Below are 25,162 nucleotides of genomic sequence, written 5' to 3' on the forward strand. Positions count from 1 at the left end.
CATGACATGGACTCCATAGGACATCTTAGCTACGATGTGTATTGGTGTACCATGGAACCTGTATGGCTGCTATAGTTGTATGATATGACTGAGTAGTGATGAAGCAAGTGTGCCATTCCACACAGTGATAGCGGTGATGACTGCCATATTCAGTATAGCAGTGACAGTCTGGAATTTACATCCCAAACCTGTTGATGTAGGGTGTACAACAGTGAATGCATCCCAACATCTTACTGACCAGTGAGCATCAAAGTCTACATTAATCTCTGTCTCCATAACTCCATGTGTAATGGCTCAACTGTGTGTGGTGTGCAGACACTACAATATTTTGTAAGAGTGGATGATGTCCCAGAGGATAGTTTTTAGCAATCATTGGCAGTTAGTCTTTGTCAGTGGCTCAAAGTACAACTGGCTGTGTCTTATGCCATCCTGGATAACTGTTGGTTCTGTCTGGGAGTCTGTGACAGCTCACTATGGAATCACCTGCTAATGTACTCAGTCAAAGGTCACTGACAGTGGCTGTGACTGCAGAGAGGGAACAGGTAGGCAAGGTATGCCAGTAATGAGGATGGTGAACCCACTGGTGACTGGCATCATTGCAGCACAGGTCTCCCACTGCTATCTTCCCAGAGTATGACTGTCAGACACTTGCCTATCCACCAGCTGACATAACACTCTGTGTATGACTTACACAGTTTTCAGCAGGGCCTTCTGGCCTAATATTGTCATACACCTTGTCAGGCCATGGTTGGTGGAGTGAGACATATGTCCTGCATCCATTGCTTAGTGTAACAGTCGGTGGGTTCTGCTGGTTACAGTCGGTAGGCATGATCTGGTCTTAAGCAAAAGTAACAGTGTTTGGTCCAGTGTCACTAGGTGTAAAACAGTGTCAGTGCTCATATTCATGATAACTCCTGTCGTGGCATTTCAGGTGACATGACTCACAGATCTGTGGACACCACTTGGCACTACATGCTAGTTGTCCTCCGTGCAGTTATTTCCAACATGTTGCAGGAAGAGAGTCATGCAAGGAGTCTGTACAGAGCACAGATAAACACATTAGGGAAGTCTAATATGTACACACTGTGTTGCTTAGTCATGTTGCAGCTCACTTGCCCAAAATATGGTCCGGGTCATTACCTACAATGCCCTGCAGCAGTGCTGTGACATCCCCACATGGGGAACCAACATAGTGCATCATGTGTTTACCAATATGGCTGACCAGTACAGCCACCCCAATGTGAGGTCCTCTCTGTTGGGATCTGGCCACAGATCAGTCTCCTTAGAACTACCGACAAGTATGCCCCCCTTGCAGACAATACAGACATATATGTCAAAACAGGTATTTATTTCCTCCTGTGAGATGGTTGACATAGAGTAACTGCACCTCCCCTTCACATGGGCAGGCACATATGCAGATCTCTACACCCATGCATTATGTCAGCAGCATTACAAGGCATGAACTCATCTGTACATGACAGGAGGGACACAGGCTCATCATGGTTCAGCATAACTCAATGGTGGACAACTGCCATTAGCAGGCTCTATAATAACAGGTGGGCAGTGCTGTGTGACAGTTGGGATGAGGGTGCCCCCCCAAACATGGAGACACTACCTCTTCAGCTAAAAGAAGCACAGAGTGTTGTTGTGATGTTGAGTAGACATGGTAAGTGGCAAAAGTAGCCACCCAGTGTAGTTACATGTGTGACCTCAAAGGACAGGCCCAGATTGTTGGTGACCTCATATGTCATGATGCCACATATGATGGATCTGGACTCATACCGAACCTATACAACCACATTGTCTGCATCAACTACACTCCCTTGTCCCCACCACATATGACACATGACATTCCTACAAGCTATCCCATAACTTCCATATTTACAGAACAGTTCATAACTGGCCTCTCATTGGAAGATACACAGCCTCTATTGCACATGCTAACATTCCAGGCTGCATCCCACATGTGATCTGACAAGGACTGCTAACACCATTGGGACACCCTTGCAATTATGCCAACACTATAGTCTCTACACTAGCTGAGTGGACAATGGCAATTGTTATACCCTTGCACAGAGGTGGTGCATTCACTGACTGAAATAACCATACACCTCTTTGTCTGATTAATCTATCTGTATGGCTGTAGGGGCAATCATCAAGGAGCTGATCAGCACACACATATATGTGCTCTACACACAGTTGGCTGTACACAGTTTGGATATGTGACAGGGGAAGCATGACTGTTACACATGGTGGACATTTCTGAGACAGTCACCATGGACCTGTGTGAGGGTACATCAGGGCATACAACCCCGTAGACTCAGCCAAGCCATCTGACTATATCCATGCCCAGGCATCATTTACAAAGCACCCACTTAGGCATCCATGATACTATCATTGTAGGGTTCATTAAGTTGCCCATTACTAACATACATATGCAACATAGGTCCTTAAGGTCTTCTCAGAAACTTCTAGTACACACAACTAAAACAAACAATAAAGCTGGTGACTCCCTTTTTTCTAATATAATTGGAAAATCCTGGAACCTCCTTCCAAATGAACTCTCCACACTTCCTTCACTACCCTGTTTCAAAAACAAATTGAAAGTATTCCTCAAAACTCATTGATTATGCCCATGCTCTAAACCTGACTAGTCTGTCTTTTATATACTCTGATCTTCCAAACCCATTAATGCATTAAAAGCAACTCCTTCCTTATTATACTATGTTTCTAATTATCTCTTGAATACCTTGATTGTATTTGCATTCCTTTATTATGCCTGTATTTCTGCATTGTAAACTATAGATTGTACTTGCATCCTTTATTATGCCTGTATTCTGAGCTGTAAATTTTACGGTGATAACCTGTTATACATACTGTAAATAGCTTTAATCTATCTCATGTATCCTAAGATGTTGTGTTAATTGCATTGTCCTAGCTTTTGGAGCTTAACTCCTTGGGCCTCTACTGAAAATGGACATGTATCCAGTTGGACTAGCCCAGTCAACAAATGTAAAATAAAATGTAAAATAAATAAATAAATAGGGACATTCATCTCCAATAGCTGATCTGCCAGCAGCAGTACATAACAGGGCACTGTCCTGGTTCCTCTACTGCTTGTAATTCATTCAATCACAATACAAGTGACTACTGACTGACTGTGGCTAACAATGCTGGCTGATGCCTGCAAATTGTGAGCACTCATAGTGGCTTTTTGGTATGCCACTATCCTGCAAGATGGTATTGCAAACACATGCCTGTTGATGTAGTGGCCATAAACTCCATGCAAATATATATATGTAGTATCAGTTCCATCGGTTAACCTATGTACCTGGTAAGTAACATGTCAGTAGCAACGTGTGATGTACATACTCAGGCATGAATGAACTGGGTACACAGACCTGGCCAGACAGATTTACACCTAAGGTGCCTCAGATAACCCTGTCTCTACAATGGTATGTCAGGAATCATATGACATAGCTGAGGCCACAGTCACCTGTAAGTGACATGCTCATAACCTCCAAGTACTCTTCCCTCAGCATGCCAATATCTTAGTGCATAGGGCATTTGGTGATGTACCATTCCAAGCACTACTGGCAATTGCACACAATAGTACAGTCCCTCACAAGGTCACTTCACATCTTCAGTATGTGTTCAATGAGGATAGTCTGCAATAAGTGTCATTGTCACCTGTGGCATATAGACTACGCAGAGGTGATCTGTGCCTTGCATACAAACAAATGTGTGACCCTGCTTTATTACATATACTGCCTATCCGTAGGAGGTATAGTAGATGGATAACTCACTGTAAGGACAGTAACCTTGTATGTGACGTTGCTACTACATGCTTATGGGAGAGGTTTGTCTATCAGACTTAAACACACCCTTTAAATAGAACCTTGCCTAATGGCACACAGAGCACTTAGTGCACCTCACCACATGCCATCTGTATGGTTGGCTGGGAGACTGTTATCTCAACACAGGGCTTCTGCCTGTGTCCCTCTTGGACTGGGTCAATATGTGCTGATTCTGTAACTATGGGTATAAAGATGTCCATGATTGTGAGGGCTTTATGGCCATTATGCCAGTAAAGTTCAAACATCCTATGCTTCCTAATAGGCTCACTCTCAGCCATGGCTACATTAAGGCTAGCACCACTTCCACTCACTGTATACAGGAACTGCCAAGGCACACACATAGTGCAAGTTGGCTGCATGTAGATGTGAACACTTACTTATGCAATGGCGCACACTACAGAGCACAGTACATGATGCACACAACACACCTTATGTCTGCTAGTTGTATCAGTTCAGGACATATTATCCTTGATGACATCAGCTGTCCTTGTTGTGGTCATTCACTTGGGAGGCCACATCACACCCTACAAATAAAATACTGCAAAACCCTACCTATTTCTATGTTAGTAAGATGATCATATTTATGCTATTGGGACACACACATTACACCCAGTATCCTGGAGTGAGAGTAAAACCCTTACCTATCTAGTCTTACACACCGTATATCACAGTATTTATTGCATGAGCCATGGCTTAAGTCTTGATACTACAGTGTTAGCTGGTAGTCTTTAGGTGGATGACATTATCATGCCTTGCAGAAGAGGGCAGTGTGGAAGCCAGCAAGTTACAGGGCCAAAAAGCACATAACCATTGCAGGAGGATAGCCCATGTGGGGGTGACACTTGTTTTGCAGGGGTATAAACACACACACAAGCATGCACCAAGTAGCCTGAAGTGAGATCAGAACCCCTACCTGTCTAGTCTTACACATTGTAGATCACAGTATTTATCACAGGCACTATGGCTTAATTGCTGATACTACACTATCAGCTGGTAATGTTAAGGCAGATGACATCATCAGGCCTTATAGAAGATGGCAATGTGGAAGTCAGCAGCACGTTACAGGGCCAAAAAGTGCATAACCATTGCAGGTGGAGAGCCCATGAAGGAATGGCATTTTGTGTGGCTGTTTAGTTTGTTTTATTTGATTTATACAAGTAGGGCCAAAACGTGCATAAACATTGCAGGTGGATAACCAATGAAGGCATGACAATTGTTTTGCAGGAGTATACACACACAGACACACACACACACACACACACACACACACACACACACACACACACGCACACACACGTGCCAAGTAGCCTGCAGTGAGATTAGATACCACACCTACCTAGGTCTTATCCTATAGATCACAGTACGTATCGCATGATCCACAGGTTGAGTCTGTTGCAGATATAATTACAGGCACAGTACTTGTACGTTACAAAAAACTAGGCTTGTGCTGAACAGCATCTGTGGTCTGCAGAGTGATATTATAGGTTCATAGGTGTTTACTAGGCTAACTACCACAAGGGCCATTTTAAGCCTAGCCATGCATCCCAAATCAATGACAAGTTCTGATACCCTTGATAAGTGCAATCATGGGCCTGGGAGATGAGCCATTTACAGGTTACCTCTATCCATTAGAGATATAGGTGCTAAGCCAGGGATGAATTACCAGTTTCCCATCCAGTTGTCTAAGTTGCACTTGTATTGTGTTAGGGAGGAACTCTGCTTCACATGGATGGGGAGCCTGTTCCATAGATGGGGTAGTCTCCTGGATACATACCTATCTCTCCAGCAGGTCCTATTTATATCACAGGCAAGGTTTAAGTCTTTAGAACGGGTAATTCTGGTGCTATTTGTTTTGTGGATATGCAGGAGGTCCATTAGAGTGGGATCTGACAATGCCATGTATGCCAGGTATAGATCTCCCCACAAAAGCCTGTAGGAGACAGACTACAGGGATAGGGCCATGAGATAGTCTGCATTGGGCATATTACTTACACCCTGTATTCTTTTAGTCAGGAACCTCTGTGGATGTTCCAATTGTTGGATATGCCTGATTAGGTACATACCAAAGGGAGAACTGTACTCAAAGATAGGTCTGATGAATGCCGAATACAATGGAACAATGACTTCCTTGGATATAGATGACATACCTTTGTTTATAAGTTGTACAACAGAGAATGATTTCCTCAACACTCTACACATGTGATGATCAAAGGCTAGATTACTATTATGTGTGTCCCTAAGTCCCTGACTACTGGATCAACTCAAGGGGTGTGTTGTCAATATGATAGTTACCAGGAATGGATCACTTCCCAAAGAATACTATAATGCACTTCTTGGCATTTCATTTTAGTCCATGGCTCTGACACCAGTTGTGTGTCTATGTCAGCCCCTCCTGGAAAACATTGTGTCAATGTGAGATTCAATGACAGCTACTAATTTTCCATCACCTGCAAATTTAGTTAACCAGAGACCTCTGGCATTGGTCCTGACTTCTGAGAATTAAATGTCAAAAAGGAGCAATCCAGGGACTGATCCCTGAGGGACTCCACTTGTGATTGGCCTCTTTGTGGAAGTGGACTCCCCAATTCTAACTTCCAGGATCCTGTCTGTGAGCCAGTAGGCTACCCACTGGGTAACATAAGAGTTTGTACCTAACCTCTAGAGTTTGCCAACAATACCCAAGTGGGGTATTGTGTCAAATGCCTTGGCCAGTTCAAGGTAGGCAGTTTGAACAACTCTGGCCTCACCCATTGCTTTGGTGACATTTTTGAAGAAGTCCACCAGGTTAAGTAGGTATGATCTGCCCTTGATAAAACCAAACTGGGTTGAGTCCATTGTCTGGAGGTTTACTATATCTCTATTGATCATCTCCATGATAATTCTTTCCATGGCTTTGCATATAGGACTAGTGAAACCTATGGGTATGTCGTTTCCAGGGTCTGTAGATGGTCCACCTTTGTGCAGAGGGATGATTGTTGCCTTTCTCCATTCATGAGACACAAAGCCTGTTTGGAGGCTATAGTTAAATAGTAATTCCAAAGGCCCTGATAGGTCATGTTTCATGCTATTTAGGAGCTATACTGGGATATTGTCTGGGCCTATTAATGTAGCATTCTTGGTCTTAGAGAAAGCATTAAGGACCTGTTCCCTAGTGATATTAGGGGGAGTTATATTTGATAATATTTCCTGAGGGAAGGTTGAGGGGGAGAGAGGGGTAAAGTTGGGGCTGAATTTATCAGCCAGGAAGTTTGCTATATCTTTTTCATTTCTTTGAGGTTGCAGACATAGCTAAAGAATTCTTTGTGGTTTTCCTTGACCTGGGAGTTCAAGTTTATGAGAAATTTGGCTTTGGTTGACTTTGTCTGTCCTCTGAGTTGTTTGTTTATTTTTATGAGAGTGCTTTTATCCTGCTGGGTGCTGCACCTCCTAATTTTTGTCATCATTTTCTTCCTCCTGTTATACAGCTTATTTATTTTGTGGTTCCACCAGGGTGGCTTGTTTTTTGAGTTAGTTCTGTACTTCTTCCTGGTGGGTACAGCTGCTCTGTGCAGCTATTAACATGCTTGTACAAGGTTTCTGTGAACAGCTCTGCACAGGCAGAAGTGTTCGCCGGGTTTATGGGGCTTGAAATTTTGGAATGTTCTCACTTAATAGCAGGAGGTTAGCATTAGAATAGTTTCTGGATAGTCCAGGTTTAGCTGGGGGTCCAGGTTTTATTTTTACATCAAAAAACATTTTGTAGTCTGACTTTACAAGGGCAGGCATTACAGTAGAGGGTGTGCAAATGTTTCCCATATTAGTGAGTACTTGATCCAGTATGGTTACACCCCTAGTTGGTGTACTGACTATCTGGTCCAGGGAGTTTGTGTTTACAAAATCCAGGAATCTTTGTGCATGTACATTTGGTGTCATATAGGATTCCCAGTTAAAAGTGGGGTAACTAAAGTAACCCATGAGTATGGTATTGGGATGGATGGTTCGTGTTTCTAATAAGTTCAAATACATGGTATGGGTTTCCTGGGTCATAGAGGGGACCTATAGCTTGGAAGGAAGTGGTATTGAATTTTACGTATGGTGATTTGAACATGGATCAGCTTAAGTGCAATGTTCTTTTTGACCAGCCTTGAAGCATATTTATTTTTGATGTAAATAGAGACACCTCCACCTTTAGTCCCTACCTGTGAAGTAGCTGGTCTAAATGTGTGGAAGGCATTATAAACTTGCACTCTCTGTGTGCTCTCCCTGGCTTTAAACCATGTCTCAGTGACTGCACGGACATCAGCATTCTCTAGAATAAAGAGAGCTTCTAGGGAGTGGAGTTTTTTTTTTAGACTCCTAGAATTGAGCAGTAATACCTTTAGATTTTCTTGGTTTTGATTTGCTATGGTGGAAGTACTTTCAGTTTGACATTGCCTAAAAAGGCACTATGGGTAAAGACAATGTTTTAGATAATATTTGAAAGCCTAGAGGGGAGAGGTGCAGACCATCCCTGGCAAAGCAGCATGGTTTTACCATCTCCTTCCATGCTGACAAATATACTAGAAATTAAGCCAATTATTAAAGCCAATTATCTTTTGTTTGTATTTTGTCATCATCCTCGGAGAAGGTAAAATGCTGCTCAATGCTAAGCTCATACCAGCCTGAGACACATAGTCAGAGAGCTCTATGATTTCTCTCGTCATATAGTCTAGGGATGCATGTCTCAAATCATTTACTCCCACATGGACTATGAATCAGTCATATTAGTAATTGTGGTCCAATGACCTGACTGCATATGTAATGTGATGGATCTTAGCCCCTGATATGCAACTGACCGTAGCTTTCACCTTAAGAGCTGTACCTCCATTTGATATTGTGTAAATACATCTCTCACATACCATATCAGTTTGTTTTTGAATTAACTGATTGTCAGCAAGCGAGGCAATTTCTGCATTGACTCAGGATGCCCATATCCACCAAGCCAGTAACGGAGACAGTAGGATAGTTCATATCCATGGCAACAGACCCTTCTTACTGATGAGACAATAGGAGTGAAAATATCAATCACTGTCAGGAGTATCCAGTTTGCAACTATGTGGATAGACCTTGTCACTGCAAACTAGTTGGCCTGTATACAACTATGTAATGGAAACATTTCAATTGTGCTTTAACCAGAAAAATGTCACTCAAGGTGTCTGAATCTGTGCAAAGTACTGCCAAACACTTGAGGGGAAACTAATACATAGACCTAGAAAATTTAAGGATGAAGTATTTAGGCAGATATTCTGAAGTTAGAAACAAATCATGTAACACTTAATGAAAACAAATAATTAGCTTGTCAAGAATGATGAAAAGAGGGGAGTCACATGAATGGCTACTGCCTGTCTACTACTAATGCTGGTCTCACCACAGTTTCACTCTGTTGGGATACAATGCTCCTTTGCATCTTCTCTCACCAGAAGCAAAATGTTAGCGCCATTCCAAAGAAGACAAGCAGGCCACAGCCTGTTTAGTGATCCATAGTCTTGTCCCAGATGATGCAAGGGTATGGAGGCTTGTAACCTTTCTCTGGTAGATACCTTGAATAGCAAACAGACCAAACAGGTAAGTTAAGCACAGACATCACTCTACAACCAGAGACAGTCAGGAATAAATGCACTCTGCTCCTCTCACGAGGATCATAATATAAGCACAGATTCCAAGCTGTCACCTATAAAGTAATTATAAGGCTTTCTGGTGATCGGCAGTCTCCAGGAAATAATGTCCCTGTACTCCTTCTCTCACCAAGACAAAACAGAAGCACTAATTCCAAGATGACTTCTGAGATGCAGAATGTGGGCTCTCCAATAACTGGTGGTCTTGCAAAGATGAAAAAAAATTGCTTATCCTTAGCACTGCAGTGTGCACTAAACAGTTAGATATGAAAGAGCGTAACTTAAGTTTTAGCTGTCTAAAAAGTTAAGTTTTAAAGGAGAGGCACTGTTTTTAAAAGAGCAAGATAGATTGAATGGGGGTGGGCACTTTTGTATTCTGGTCCTATGGAATACAGCAGGATCGTCAATAAATTTAAATAGTTGAAGGGGGTGATTTTACAAAATGATGATCTTGAGCTTACTCACACCAGCAAGTGAAAGCAGACAGGGAACAATATATATGGTCAAATTAACATAAGAGACAAGCAATTAGAAAGACAGTGGTGTTTAAGAACACAACAGTAACAGAGTGGGGGGGGTTGTAAAAAATTCTGCCTGACTCACAAGAGGCAGAGTTGTAGTCAATTTTCAAGTTTTAATATGCAGTTAAAAGCAGAATACAAGTAAAATACAGTGTAAAGAAAACAAATCACAGTATACAAAATAGAAAAGTGCAATAAAGTAATACAAAATACAATAAATAAAAAGCAAACTAACCTTTCCCTCACAGTAAGCTGTGGCACAGTCTGGGTGAGCCTTTCCAGTAAAGCTCTGAAATGTTTTATTTTACCCCTTAAATAAAAGGTTTAGTTCTTAGCTCCACCCCTATTGCTTTGTATTGTTATCTGCATCTAGTATCCTAGCAGTGGTATAACTGTTATTATCCTATCTATGTGTATACATTTACCCGTATGGCCATATGTGGTTGCTTGCAGTTAGACAGCCTAACCTGTGGGCAGGAACAATGTGCCCTGTCCATGTGTGCATTGACAATGTTATACATTATACCACCTGCTTACCTGTATCCCTCTACGTGGTGACATCTAGCAGGCACAGGGATCTATAGGTAATTGTATTATGTACTATTGCTCCCTTAGTTTCAATTCTTTGAGCAACAGTATGGATGTATGATAGTCAAATTTACTCCCCATTATTAGAATGATGATGATACACACATCCACACACATATTTATGTAGTTAACAGGGATATATATAAATGTAGTTGTGTTTATATATATATATATATATCTATATATATATATATATATATATATATATATATATATATATATATATATATATATATATATCGGTATATATATTTTTGACACTACATAGCTTTAGATATACTATGTATGTGACAGAGAGATAGTGACAGACAGATATGTATATGTCTATGTCTGTTTGTGTAGATATATCTATAATAACAGGTCAGCCTGATGATAGGTCAACAGAATTGGGCTCATTTAAAGTGTTTGGGCATGCCCAGTGTGACTGCCAGTACTTATAAAGTGACTCCAGGCCACACCTACCTGTACTCCAGTCCGGGATTTTGTGTGTTACAGACTATACCTCTCAACTGTCCAGAGTTTCACAGAATGTCTAGAGTTTTGGCTCATAGTTTTGGTCTGTTCCTCATAAAATTTGTGGTTTTTCTGGCAAATCACTTGGATGAACTTAGGATTGAAGTCACTAAATAGTGACATACATTTGAGTGTCTGACTATAAATCCTTTTGAAACAAACCCTGTTATTTTAACAACTGTTTACATTTATGACATCAGTATTTAACATATGCCCCTATTTGTGGTCCTTTGCCCCCCCCCAATTTTGTTGGGCTTTGAACAGATTTCTTGCACTAAGATGTTGAGAGGTATATTACAGATATTGACATGTGTCCCTGTTTCTGCAGTAGTGCACATCACTCAAAATGTCCATGGCATTCCCCAACTGTCTGCTATCATTAATATGTGACTGAGATTCATAATGTTACACTGCACACAGAGTGACAGTCTGTGAAAACACCAACATAATAATACCTCAGATGCAAAAGATGTGCTTACTTCCAGATTAGAAGCATCAACACCATCACCCATGCTAACTTCCCTAGTCCACTGAGGAAACTGCCAAACACAGTGGAGTCATTCATCATGCAATCAACAGCATAAATATGGACATTGTTATCCTTGCATTACATGTGACATGCAACGTGTGATCAACTTCTATGTTATAGCCCTGAGATTGCTTGGTCTGCTGATATACCATTGCTGACTTTCTGTTAAAGCAGTTATATGGGAACACTGCAGTGTTGGGGGTGGAGAAACAACAGCATATGATCTGCTGAGATAGGCAGTAGTCCAAATATTGTTGAAGGAGAGATAGTTAGCTCTGAAAAATGCATAATTACAACCCTCCAGTTGGTGGAGGGGGAGGTTGCGGGATGACTATTTGGAAGAAATGGTAAACCAAAGTGAGCCAGAAAGTGGAATAGCAATTTCATGGAGTGACATCATGGAGAAATAGAAGAAGAAAAAGGAGAAGAAGAAGATGTGCCAGAAAATTCTCCAGAGACAAAAACTTATGCACAAACTGTGGGAGAAGGAGCAAAGAAGAAAGAAAAGAAACAAAAAAGAAGTATACAGTATGTGTGTGTGTGTAGTAAAAAAGAAGAAAGTTTGGACAGTTTTGAAGTTTGGGACTTTGTCATAGCACTTCTGGGTATCAAAGCAAAACGGATAAGAATACTTATTTTAATTAATAAACAGACTTTTTGTGACTTGATATTTAAGACTGGGCAGGCCGTGGAAATTTTTTTGGGTGCATATGAGCAAAATAAAAATATTTATCCATGGTCAGAATATGTGGTGCAAGCTTTTACAGACAAACAAAGAAAATAATAATGATCCATTTTAGAACTGAAGTTGAAGCAAAAGAACCGAAAGAACATTTAACTATATGTAAAGAAGTAGTTGACACTACAAAAATATATGATGAAAAAGGACTGTAGACTGAGGGATGGGAATGTGGAGTAATAATGAAAATGGAAAATGATAATGTTATGCATGTACCTACTATTATTAATGTTCATATAAAAAGGGTTTTCAATAAAAGCTCCAAAAATTATGAAAGTCACAAGATAAAAACAAAAGACAAAAATTCCCTTACAGCAGATCCACAACAATGGAAAACAAATTTTTGATAAGTACTTCCATTCCTTTATTCCACACAATGGAACTTCATCAGATAAAACAGTTCTTACGTACATCTCTTTTATTTTAGTTTTAATTAAAAACCTTCCAATGACACAAACAAGTTCATTAACCAATTAAGTCAAAAACTGAATGTTAAACAAACCTAATCACAGAACTAAAGAACCTACTTAAAACTACCTAAATTATTAATATGAATGCACTAAAATACACTGAAATTGTTTGCAAAATTTTGTGTATAATAAAAATAAAAATAAAAAATATATGTGTAACCAAGTATAAATACAAATATCCAACAAAAAGGACTAATGGTGCTCACGGTGACTAGTAAATGAAAATAAGCACCACCAACCAAGTTGTAAGCACAAACAATTTAGTGTATCCACACAAACCTTTTAAAAAAAAATACCACGTTTTCGTCTTCAACTTCGTCAGTAAATGAAAAGCCACCACAACATTTCTGTATTCATATCCTCCCTTGTTAAAAATCAATTAAGGAACACCAATCAGCTTCGAAGAGCAACAAAATTGATTAAAATCAATTAAATGCACAATAAACCATATAATCATAAATATTCAAAATGTTTAAAACCTCCTCCACTTAAATAGATGTATAATATAAGATACATATATTTAATACATTCGTCCAACTTATAAATCTTTCAAAATCCAATCATTTGATTAATAATGACATATTTAAAATAGTAAAAATATTTAGAACCTATTTTAGCACATTAAACAGTATGTCTCCATTTAATGGTGAAACTGAACACAACATGTAAAATGCTTTATAAATGACACCCAGTGTATATGAATAATCAGTCTGTTACAACTTTTGAATAAAGGCTTGGGTTTTATCCCTGGATTCTTTTGTAATGAACATAATACTGTCACTGATGTCATGAATTTCTGTCGTAACTTGAATTTGAAACTGTTTTTCGCAGATAAAGACTCACAAAGAACTGAGGAGTTTAGATTCATCAAATCTGATTTTCAACCACCTATGCACAAACATGTTTCGGTTTTTTCGCAAGCGGTACTTAGGGACCTACATTTTGCACACAGAGAACATGATATAATGAGATCTAATCTTTCTATACAGGAATCCACTGCACTCAATGAGCTCAGGGAGAACAAAAATATTGCCATCCTACCAGCTGATAAAGAGGGAGCCGTGGTTGTCATGGACATGAGTTCATACTTGAATGAGGGTCAATCCCAACTGTCTGACAAAAGATGCTACATGCACATGGCATACGATCCTACTACTCATTTCAAACAGGAAATTGATAGGTTTTTGAATCTTGCCCTTGAGGAGGGTATTATAACAAAAAATTGTGTTTTTCAGTTAACAGTTAAAGATCCTCAGAAACAAATCTTATATTTGCTACCAAAAATACATAAGTATGTATCTGGTATTGGGTCTCTGACGGAACCTTTATCTGCTTTTCTTACCCAATATCTTAAACCATTACTGTGTTGTGTAAGGGCCAGATTGCAGGATACGACCCAATTTCTACAGATCATACAGGACTGCCAACTTGAGCCGGGGTGGCTTATGTGTTCATTGGACGTTAAGGCCTTATATACTAGCATTCCACATTGGGCTGGTCTACAGGCCCTTCAATACTGGTTGGATAGGGCTGCTTTATACTCTCCAGGGTTCAACACATTGCTTATCTGCATGACAGAACATGTTCTCAACAAGAATGTCTTTTATTTTCAAGGACAATGCTATTGGCAACTGCAGGGCACGGCGATGGGAGCATCTTTTGCTCCCATTTATGCCGATTTATTCATGGCATTTTTTGAAGAATGCATGATCTATGACCCACTTCATAACATCTATTTGGTCGAAATAGACATTTGGCGCAGGTACTTGGATTATTGCTGGATGGTGTGGCGGGCAGATGTTAGGTATCTACAGGAATTTGTTGAATATCTTAACCAAAATGTATGGGGTATTGAGTTTACGGTAACATACGATCTCCAAAGCATTAACTTTTTGGATGTTACCATCACCAGAAACATGCACCCAGGCCACACCATTCGCAACATCCCCAAGTCACAATTTATGCATATTAAACGCCTGAGCTCGACACAGGGTGATTTTGATCATGATGGCTTGGATCTCTATCATAGGTTTGCCAACAGGGGCTATAGACACCAAGACATTCTTAATGCCTGGAATTGGACTAAGAATATGGATAGAAAAACTTTGTTACAGTATCAATCCAACACCAGGGATTGCTCCACAAATATCATTCGGTTTGTAACCATGTTTGGTAGAAATTCCAATGCTCTCAAGGGTATTATCAATAGGCATTGGAATATTCTCATGGCCAACGAATATTTGAGAACAATATTGGATCAAAAATGCCACTTCTCTTACAGGAGAGGCAGAACTCTTGGCTCTCTCTTTTCACACTTCAAATACAAAGAAAGTGGGGGAGCAATACATCAACAAATGACTATATCAGGGGATGTATTAGTAGGCACTTTCCCGTGTGGCCATTGTGGTTCATGCAAACAAGTCACTAAGAGCAAAGAATTCACCAGTTGCAATATTAGCAAAGTGTACCAATGCAGAATATTTGGCAACTGCAGTAGCAGTTGGTTGATTTATTTGGTAACTTGTCGGTGTCTAGCTTTTTATGTAGGTCAAACTTCTTGACCATTAAGAACACGGATAAACGAACATAGATCAGATATTAAAACCAGGAAAGATACCAATGCCCTATACAGGCATACTCTCAAACATCCTGAAGCACAGTTCTCTTTTGTAATCATAGACAGAATTCTGGGTGACCGCAGTAATCCCCAGGGATGGCATAAAATACTTACTCATAAGGAACAACATTGGATCATTACATTGGGGGCTTTATTTCCCCCTGGACTCAACGACCACTTGTAAACATAGGGACAGAGGTGGGTATAGTTCATGTTTTAGGCTTACATTAATTGACTTATATATCACATTTTTATCATGAATGATTATTGGTTTATAGTAATCTGTATGCCTCTATCTCTTATATTTTTCTACAGTTTTTCTTATGTGTCACATAGAATCCGATGAAGGGCAGTTACAGGTATATCAACATACCTGCTTCGATTATAGCTGAACCAAGCATTATGGAACCTTGGACAAAGCATGGATTCTGCAATCCGGCAACACCATTATTTATTAACCACATATTTTTGGTTGGAACACCTAGTGCATTTTTTTCATGTTCTTGATGTGACTTTTTGGTTATGACAACCATTAACCATATTATGTGTTTTCTCATATCAGTTACATTCATGATATTGAATATAATATGTGGGGGGTATTCCATAATATTTTTGTAATCATTATCTGAAATTTATATAAATGTTACATTTGTTATCTAATGTTAAGCCATGATTACTTTTACAATTATGTATTATAGTAGTGTATATTTTTTGTGTTTAGCCATGATTGCATTTACTATTATGCAATATAGCAGTGTATATATATTTTTTGTGTTCTTTCTCTTTAACTACACATTGGTTGCATTTTCCACTTGTCTCTCAGGTGGGGTGTGTCTATAAATGGATTGTATTTTGTGTGAAATGTTCATACACTGAAGAAGGCATTGGTTGCCGAAACCGGTCTGTCTTACTAATAAATGGCTGTTTTCAGCCAGTTATATGTATTTGACTTAGTATTTTTTATTTTTGTAACTTCTGGATCATATACTGCTGGCCTTGTGTTGTACATTTGAATGGTTTTGGCCGTGCATCTACCTACCTGCATAGCATCATGGGTTATTATTTGATGAAGTTCCATTCTGTGGAATAAAGGAATGAAAGCGCTTATCAAAAATCCATGTCCTGTTGCTGTGGATCTGAAGAAAGGGAATTTTTGTGTCCTGTTTTTATTTTGTAATAAAGGTTTTGTGAAATGCAGGGGTCGACCAAAGACTTGTTATTTTTCTGGAAAAAAATGATAATTTAATCAACGAACATGATAAAAAATGTGTTATTTATGTGGTAAAACAGGGCATAATGCAAAAGAAGTGATTTAAAGTGAAACAAATGTGACAATACTGACCATTCATGGCTAGAATGTGAAATGGATGTGCAAGAAAATGAAAGTGAAGTTACACAGAAGAAAGAGATAGAATAATGCATTATACAAGAAAATGTACAAAAAGATTTGACTGATAAAGAGGTTGTACATGAAGTTAAAGAAAATAACAAGGAAAAAGAAACAAAGGAGACAAGTGAGGAAGAAGCTGACTAGTGTACAGTAAGAAATAAAAAAAATAATTTAATAGGGAAAAAGAGTTAAAGAAAGGAAAAGAAAATTAAAAAATGTAATGGTCTATATTAGATCAGTAAATGCTTAAAAAAGCGAATGCTGATTGATTGACCTTATGTAAGCGAAAGCTTACAATCTCGAACTGTCAGATCAGTGATTTTTTTCCTAGGGAAAAAAAAATCGCTGCTCCAAAACACATACAGACAACACAAGCACACCAAAAAAAATAGAAATCCACACACATACACCTAAAATCTGACACCTAACCCTACACTAAACTATGCACACACCACTAACTATCCACTTACCTTAACCCAAACCCTAACCCTAAGGTCCGTCACTATCGCACACTCACCTCACCCTCTCCCTAACCCTAACTCACCTAAACCTGCCTTAACCCTCACGTCCACACAATCGCACACATACCTAACCTGAGCCCTAACCCTAACTCAACTAACTTACCCTAACACTCACATCCACACAATCACACACTTACCTGAATCTGACATGTAACTTTCCACCACATCACTGAAAATACCGAAGAAACAGAAACGGACAACCAAATTCTTTCCCTACGAAAAAATTTGAGTTTCTGTTGCTGCTATATTTTTAACTTTCGCTAAAATAAGGTCAATCAATCAGCGTTCACTTGTTTAAGCATTCGCTGATATAATATAGACCCAAATGTAATGCTTAGAGAAAACAAAGAAAAAGGATAAACATTTTGTTATACTAACTGTTCTTAAAAGTTGAAAATATTTTCATTAAATGTGAACAGTATGAAAAATCTTAAGAGGAGTATAGGTATATTACAATGGTGTGCTGCAGTAGATGCGCATATTATTGTTTTAGAAGATATCAGATTATTAACAGAGGAAGCAAGAACAGAATCTGAAAAGCATTGGAATGTTCCAGCAGTTTGGAACATGAGGAAAGAAACATGCTTGGGTATACACATATATATATATATATATATATATATATATATATATATATATATATTATGTCAAGAAAGAAGGAAAATATTAGCTGTAACCATAGTGGAACTAACCATAGTGGAACTAGGACGGATTACTGCAATAGACTTGAGATGGAAAAATATGTGTATAGAATTATAGTTTTGTACTCATATGTAACAAAAAAGAGAGAAAGAAATGATGTCTAAAAACATTCTTGAATATGTTTGTGTAAATATGTACATTATAGTGGTGGGTGATTTTAGTTGTAATTTAAGAAAAAAATAAGAGCAATTGTGATGTTAAAATGGTTAAAGAAATGATGAAAAGTGGAACTTTAAAGGTATGGGAGAATAACCACTAGACCTACAAAAGGAATTAAATTATGACAGAAATTGGTTATTTTTTTAATATCTGATAGGTTAAAAGTTAAAAAAATGAATCAAGTATGCTGGACTTTCAGATTATGTGGCTATATGGGTGAAAGTTCAGGAAAATTAATATATAAGAATAGGAAAAGGAATAAAGAGAATTAATGAAAGGAATTAGACTCAGAAAAGAAAAAAGAACTTATGGAAATATGGAAAAATCATATGAATAATAATTGGTAATGTTGACCAGACCGGAATTCCAAAACACGAAATGCTTTAATGGAAACCACAGAGAAAATACAAAAAATAAAAAACGTACTACTTAGCGCTTTCGCCCGTACATTTACACAGGCATCATCAGAGTTAATTCATTACAACTATGACTTTTAAATCAGTAAACGTCATGCACACACCTCTCTTACACCCAGTCACAAACAACAGCAACATAATTACTAAAATAACTCACTAAAATTCAATTTGTATTCTTTTTTATGCTATTACAAGGTAACAGTTCCCATAATCAAATATTTTATCCACACAGAATGCATTCATTTAAAAAATACACTATTATAAAACATTTAAAATGTTTTTAAACTGTACTAAAACTATGTATTCCTATTAAAATGTATATTCTAAGTAGTACGTTTTTTGTTTTTTGTATTTTGTATTTTCTTTGTGGTTTCCATTAAAGCATTTCGTGTTTTGGAATTCCGGTCTGGTCAACATTACTGGTTTGGGTTGTGTTCAGTTTATTGGTATTAGTTTTTACAGTAATTGGACTGTTTGGTGGCTTAATTTTAAAGTGAAATATAAAAAAAGTGTTTTTAGAATGTATAAGGAAGAAAATAATTTTATTTTATTTATTTTATTTGTTTTGCATTTGTTTACCACGAGAGTCCAACTGGGCAAGAATCCCATTTTCACCAGAGGCCTGGGAAGAAAAGCTCCACAGTGATTAGTACAATAAATGCAATAAAAACACAGGTAAATTAAGTACAACACAAAAGTAATATCTGAAGAGCCAATCGTACAATAAAATATACAAGCATACAGTACTGTTGGGTGTTGCAGTCAGTTATTCGGTAACAATTAATAAATGGCTAGTACATAAATACAATAAAATTACATGTTATTAGAGTACAGTGCAGAAGCAAGGAGGTGATGTATATTTTGTCATTGAACATCAGCATATGGTTAAAATACATAGCTATTTGTCATTTGGAGTTTGCTTACTAAATGGTGATATTATACATACAGTGTCTTTTGAGCTATAGTGGGTAAATCTTCACTCACTTGTAGGTATATATAGTTCAGCAGTAGCAGAGAGAGAGCATGGTTATGTAGAGGTGAGAGATAGAGACAGGTAGATAGTGATTAGGCATATATAGGCATTATTATAAAGAGAGCACTATTTTGCAAGAAGGATTTATTTGACTACATTTGTGTGGAGAGTATGTTATAGATCTATTGTGGGGAGATACCCAGGGTCTGTAAAGTTACATATTCAAGACTTATCTAAATGTGACTAGAGGAGTTTTTTGAAGCTGTTTTTGTTTTCTGTAGCCCTGATTTCTCAGGGGATATGTACCATGGTTTTGCAGTACAGGAAGAGTAGAGGGAGTCTCCAGAGCTATTTTTTACTTTTCGTTACATTGACTAATGCTTTGTTGGTGGATCTTAGTAGACATTTGCTGGAGTAGATATTCAGTAGGCCTTGTAATGCAGGAGTTTTTTTGGGACTATATAAAATCTGGTGGGCTATTGTAATTCGGTTGAAGAGGAGCAAGTTTGGTAATTCTAGCCAGGAAAGTTGCTTGAGTGTCAGGCAGTGATGTGTACTGTAGGCTGAGTCTGTAGTAAACTTTGGTATCTTATTGTAGCAAGTGTTTAGTTTGGTTAAGTCTGATTTATTTAAGTTGATGAGTATAGGGGAGGCATAGAGAAGTGTGGAGACAAAGTGAGTTCTAGCGATGGTAGCTTTACTGTTGTTGGTGAGGTACTTTTTGCATCTATATAGGGTTCTGAGTTTTTTATGGACTTTTTGTATGGTATGTGTGATATGCATGTCACATTTAATGTTGTGATCTATGATAACTCCTAGCAGTTTGGTGTGTGAGACAGATGTGATAGGGGTGTTATTAGCTGAGTGTATTGTGAATGGAGGAATGGAATCTATGGCTCTTGTAGGATGGAATATCATTAGCTGTCTTTTTTGGGGCTTTAGTATTAGTTGAGAGTTACTTAACCAGGTTTTGACAGCGGCATAGGATTCTTGTGTTAATTTTTGGAGTTCAGGAAGTGATGTTGCAGAACAGATTAGGGTGAAGTCATCAGCATATTGGACCAGAGTGGCGTGAAGGGTAGCTTTGTGAAGTTTATCGATAAATATGGTGAAGAGGAGGAGCCGAGGATGGAAACTTGGGTAACACCTAGGGTTACAGGTAGGAGGGGAGATAAAGTATTTTGTCATTTCACTGCCTGTTGAAGGTTGGATAGATAGTCCAGGAACCAGGTTAGGTGGATTGGCTTAGATTAATTTCAGAGAGTGCAGTAAGTAGTTTGGCATGGGAGACTGTACCAAAGGCTTTGAGAGATCTAGGAAAAAAGTGGAGACAAATTTGCCATTGTTACAGTGTTGATTTACAATATTGGTAAAACTAATAAGGGCTGTGGTGGCACTATGATTAGGACAGAATCCGTGTTGGGTGTTTGTCAGCAGTTTATTAGTTAGGAGGTAATTAATTATTTGGGAATGTAAATATTTTTCGAGGATTTTTGACAGGGGAGATAGAATGGTGATTGGTTGGTAGTTTACTAGTTCCAGTGATTTACCCCTTTGTGGAGTGAAATTATATATGAAACTGTTCATAGTAAAGGGCCACATTGTTCTAACAGAGAGTGGTTAATTAACAGGGAGACAGGATAGGAGATGGCTTTGGCTGCAATCTTGAGTAAGTCTGCAGGTAATTTAGCAGCAGCCAGGGTTGTGGGTTTAAGTTTGTTCAGATGTTTATATTTTGTGCTTGTAAAGACAGGTTGTAAGGAGAAAGAATTTTGGTCTATGGGTGAGGCTGACAGGTTAGGGTGTGTAGTGGGAGTATTATTATTTGTGACCTCTAGGACAGATTTGGTGAAGTATTGGTAGAATTGGGTGGCTATATTATTGGTGGTGGTATCAATATTTGGGGGTGGTTTACTGTTTTTTCCTGGTTGCATGATGTCAGTGATGGCAGCCCAGACATTTTGTCGGTTTGTTTTGAGTTTTGATTGGATGTAAGTATAGTGGTTTATTTTGTCTGTCTTAATTTGTTTTTTTTTGGCTTTATACCTTAGTTCTTGGAATGTTTGTTTATTAGTTTGTGTTTTTATGATGCCATGTGTCCCATGCTTTATCCCTTTGTTTTAGAAGTAGTCCGGTATCTTTGGTTAGCCAAGGTTCATAGTTAGATTTAGTTCTAATGATCCTGATGGGTGCAAGGTAATCTTGAATGTTAAGGAAAGTATTGTTGAAATATTCTATGACACTAATGGGGGAGAGTTGAGAGTGGTTTCAAGTTGAATTGATTTAGTGCTGATGGAAAATCTTGGGCTTTGAAATTCTTTGTATATCAAATTTGCTTGAAGGTGGAGGACTTTATTGGATTAACATGGTGTCTTATTGCAAAGGTGTGGAAATGGTCACTGAGCATGTCAGGGAAGGGACCGAAGAGGTAGGATTGAGTTGGACAGTTATTGAGGATCCAATCTAGGATGGACTCCTTTTTAGTTATTTTATCCATGTGCATTGGGGTATTAATTAATTGGTTGAAACCATGTAGGTCAACGTGGTTGGTGGGGTGGAAGGACTCACAGGAACTCCAGATGATGCTAAAGTCACCCATTATGATTGTTGTTTGGGTGATGTCTTGGGATGCCCAGTTTAGGATGAATGCAATTGTGTTAATGTTGTTACCAGAGGGTATATAGCTACCGATTAAGTGTAGATTTATTTTGCTTTAATTTTTAGCTTGGTGAATATTGCTTCTGCATTATTGAAATTTGATGGACAGTTGTCTATTAATTCAATTGACATATATTTTTTAAAGAATAGAGTAATACCTTCACCTTGTTTGGATATCCTGTCTTACTTAAGAATGTTATATTCAGGGGGAATGAATTCATAGTCATTGATTTGTGATTTTAGCCATGTTTCTGTGAAAAGAACTATGCCAGGGGAGTATAGGGCCAATGTGGCATGCAGTTCAGATATTTTATTTAGTACGCTTCTTATGTTGATGTTAAATATTAGCAGGTCTGAGGGTTTTTTGGGGAAATTGAGAATTTCTTTTGTCTGGTTGCTTGGGGTGCTCCTATTATTTGTAGGGCCAGTATTTGGGTGGATGTTGCCATTCAGTATTATTCAGGATGCTATTTGAATGATGGGTTTTTATGTATTTAGATATAAAATTGTCATATTTTGTTGAAATGTGGGCATTTACTTGGTAGTGGGGTACAATGTATGAGGCAAGGTCAAAATCTGAGATGTAGTAAATTGATGATGATAGTAGTAGAGCTGGTTTCTTCTGTGTGGGAAATGGGCTGGTGGGGAATTCTGTTATAGATTTGTGACTAATTAAGTGATGGTAGGAGGTTAAATGTGCTGCAGTAATGAGGGAAGCAACTATTATACAGGCTGGGTAAAGTATTTTGTCCTGCAATTAGGAGAAGTAGATAGTGAAGTCCCTCAAACTTATGTTGTAGTGGTGCATTCAGGGGTGGGTAGGGTTTCCAACTATTTTATTTGTGGTGCTGACTATGGTGTGGTGAGAATGTGTGGGGTTTATGGCTGAGTGGATCTGACACTATTAATGCTAAGTGAGTTAGGGGGAGTGGTGTAGATGTCAATGAGGTTCAAGTGAAAGTGAGGCTGAGCTGTAGTTGTCAGATGGAGAGAGGAGTGTCTTAATAGGTATAAAAGTCAGGGGAGTGAGAATGGGTGGGAATGAGGGTAGGGTAGGGGAGCGAGTGAGCCCGAGTGAAGTGAGGGAGAACAGAGTGGGTTGGAACTTGTTCATCACATTAGTATGTATTGCATAGAGTATCTGTGAGTCTAGAATTTGACTTTTTGCAGCTGGATGTGTATAAAATAGGATGTTTCTAAGAAAACTGTGGTGTACAGAAACCAATAGTACTGTAAAGGTGACTGGAAGCACTGTGTAGAGTTTAGGAGGGATGGATATTAGAGAAGGATGGATATTAAAGAGGGAAAGATCTGGAGAAAAGAAGTGGATAGGTAATCTTATACCATCTTAGAACTATGTGGTAAATAAAAGTGAGACTATTTGCTGGTGAAAAGGAGGGGAAAGCCAGTGTCAAAAAAAGTGGGAGGGGGTGGTTTGTGTTCTGGTGATGTGCAGTAGTTAGAAAAGAAAAAGAGAGCTATAAGATGTTAAGTCAAGAAACATTCAAAGACTTATTACAGAAGAAAAAATCCTTTTATGAAAAAGAGAGAAATATGTAAAATGAAACAAATTAAAATTAACAGTTGAAACAAATTAAAATTAACAGCATGTTATATAAACAAAAATATCACAACTAATAAAATCTGTTTATGAAAGGAACTATGTGAAACTAATTGTAAATGGTTGGATTGAGGAAGAAATAAAAATAGAATGAGGAATAAAGCAGGGCTGCCCTGCTAGTTGTGTAATTTTTTCATTAGTCATGAATGTAAAAGTGAAGTAAATTAACAAAATGTCAAGCAGCAGTGGATACAAAATGATGAAAGAAGTACAATTGCCAATAATATATAGTTTTGTGGATGATATTGTATTAATTGTTAAAAAAATAAAGTATGGATGCAAGAAGTAAATGAAAAATTAAGTATAAATTAAAAATAGTTTACATATAAATAAAGAGAAAAGTAAAGGGTGTGGTTTTGAAGGTATACTAGGAGATACTAAGTTCAATGAAAAAATGTATAGATATATTAGAAATAATATTTGGAAAGAAATTCAAAGAACAACAATGGGATAATGCACTCAAAGATGTAAAGGATATGACTATTTTTTGGAAATCATATAGATGTTCATATAGAAAAAAAACACATTTGTTGAACACCATAGCAATAGGAATAATTGCTTCTATTGCTAACATCTATATGATTCCAATTAAGTATGAACATGAACTAATGATGATTATATTTTCTTTTATATGGGGCTCTAGACTGAATCCCATCAAACAATGGATTCTATTAATGAAAGAAGAGCAAGGCAGTTTGGGTTTAATACACCCAATAATACATGCAGCATCTTTAATTTTATATAAGGTAGTTAAAGGAATTGTGAAGAAAAATAAAAACTTAACAGAAATGATACTATGTTATAAATACAAATAATTGTGGGAAGGCATGGAAGTTAAAAAAAAAAGAATCAAAAGCATTGTAAATGAAGAAATGAAAGAGTTTGTTTGTTTGTTTGTGTCTTTTGGCTTTTTCCCGGTTAGGGGTCGCCACAGCGGAACTCCGGTCTGCTAATGATTGGCAGTTGATTTTTACATACTGACTTGCCAGGCCTGACGCACAACCTTCAACGAAGGTATGCCCACTCACGCATGTCTCCATGCAGAAGACATGCAGAAGACACTCTAGCTGAGAATCAAACCAGACAGCGTCTTACTGTGAGGTGACAATGCTACCGCAGCACCACCACCGCGGGTTTGAAGAAATGAAAGAGTACCAAAACAAAATTGTGTTATGAAAAATAAAAAAGGAATATATGTGAGAAAAAAATAGAAAGAAATGTTACTTAAATATTATGAAAGCATTTAATTGCATAT

The sequence above is a fragment of the Protopterus annectens genome, chromosome 2.part2 (assembly GCF_019279795.1).
Source record: "Protopterus annectens isolate FY-2018-M chromosome 2.part2, PAN1.0, whole genome shotgun sequence".
NCBI classification, from domain to species: domain Eukaryota; kingdom Metazoa; phylum Chordata; order Ceratodontiformes; family Protopteridae; genus Protopterus; species Protopterus annectens.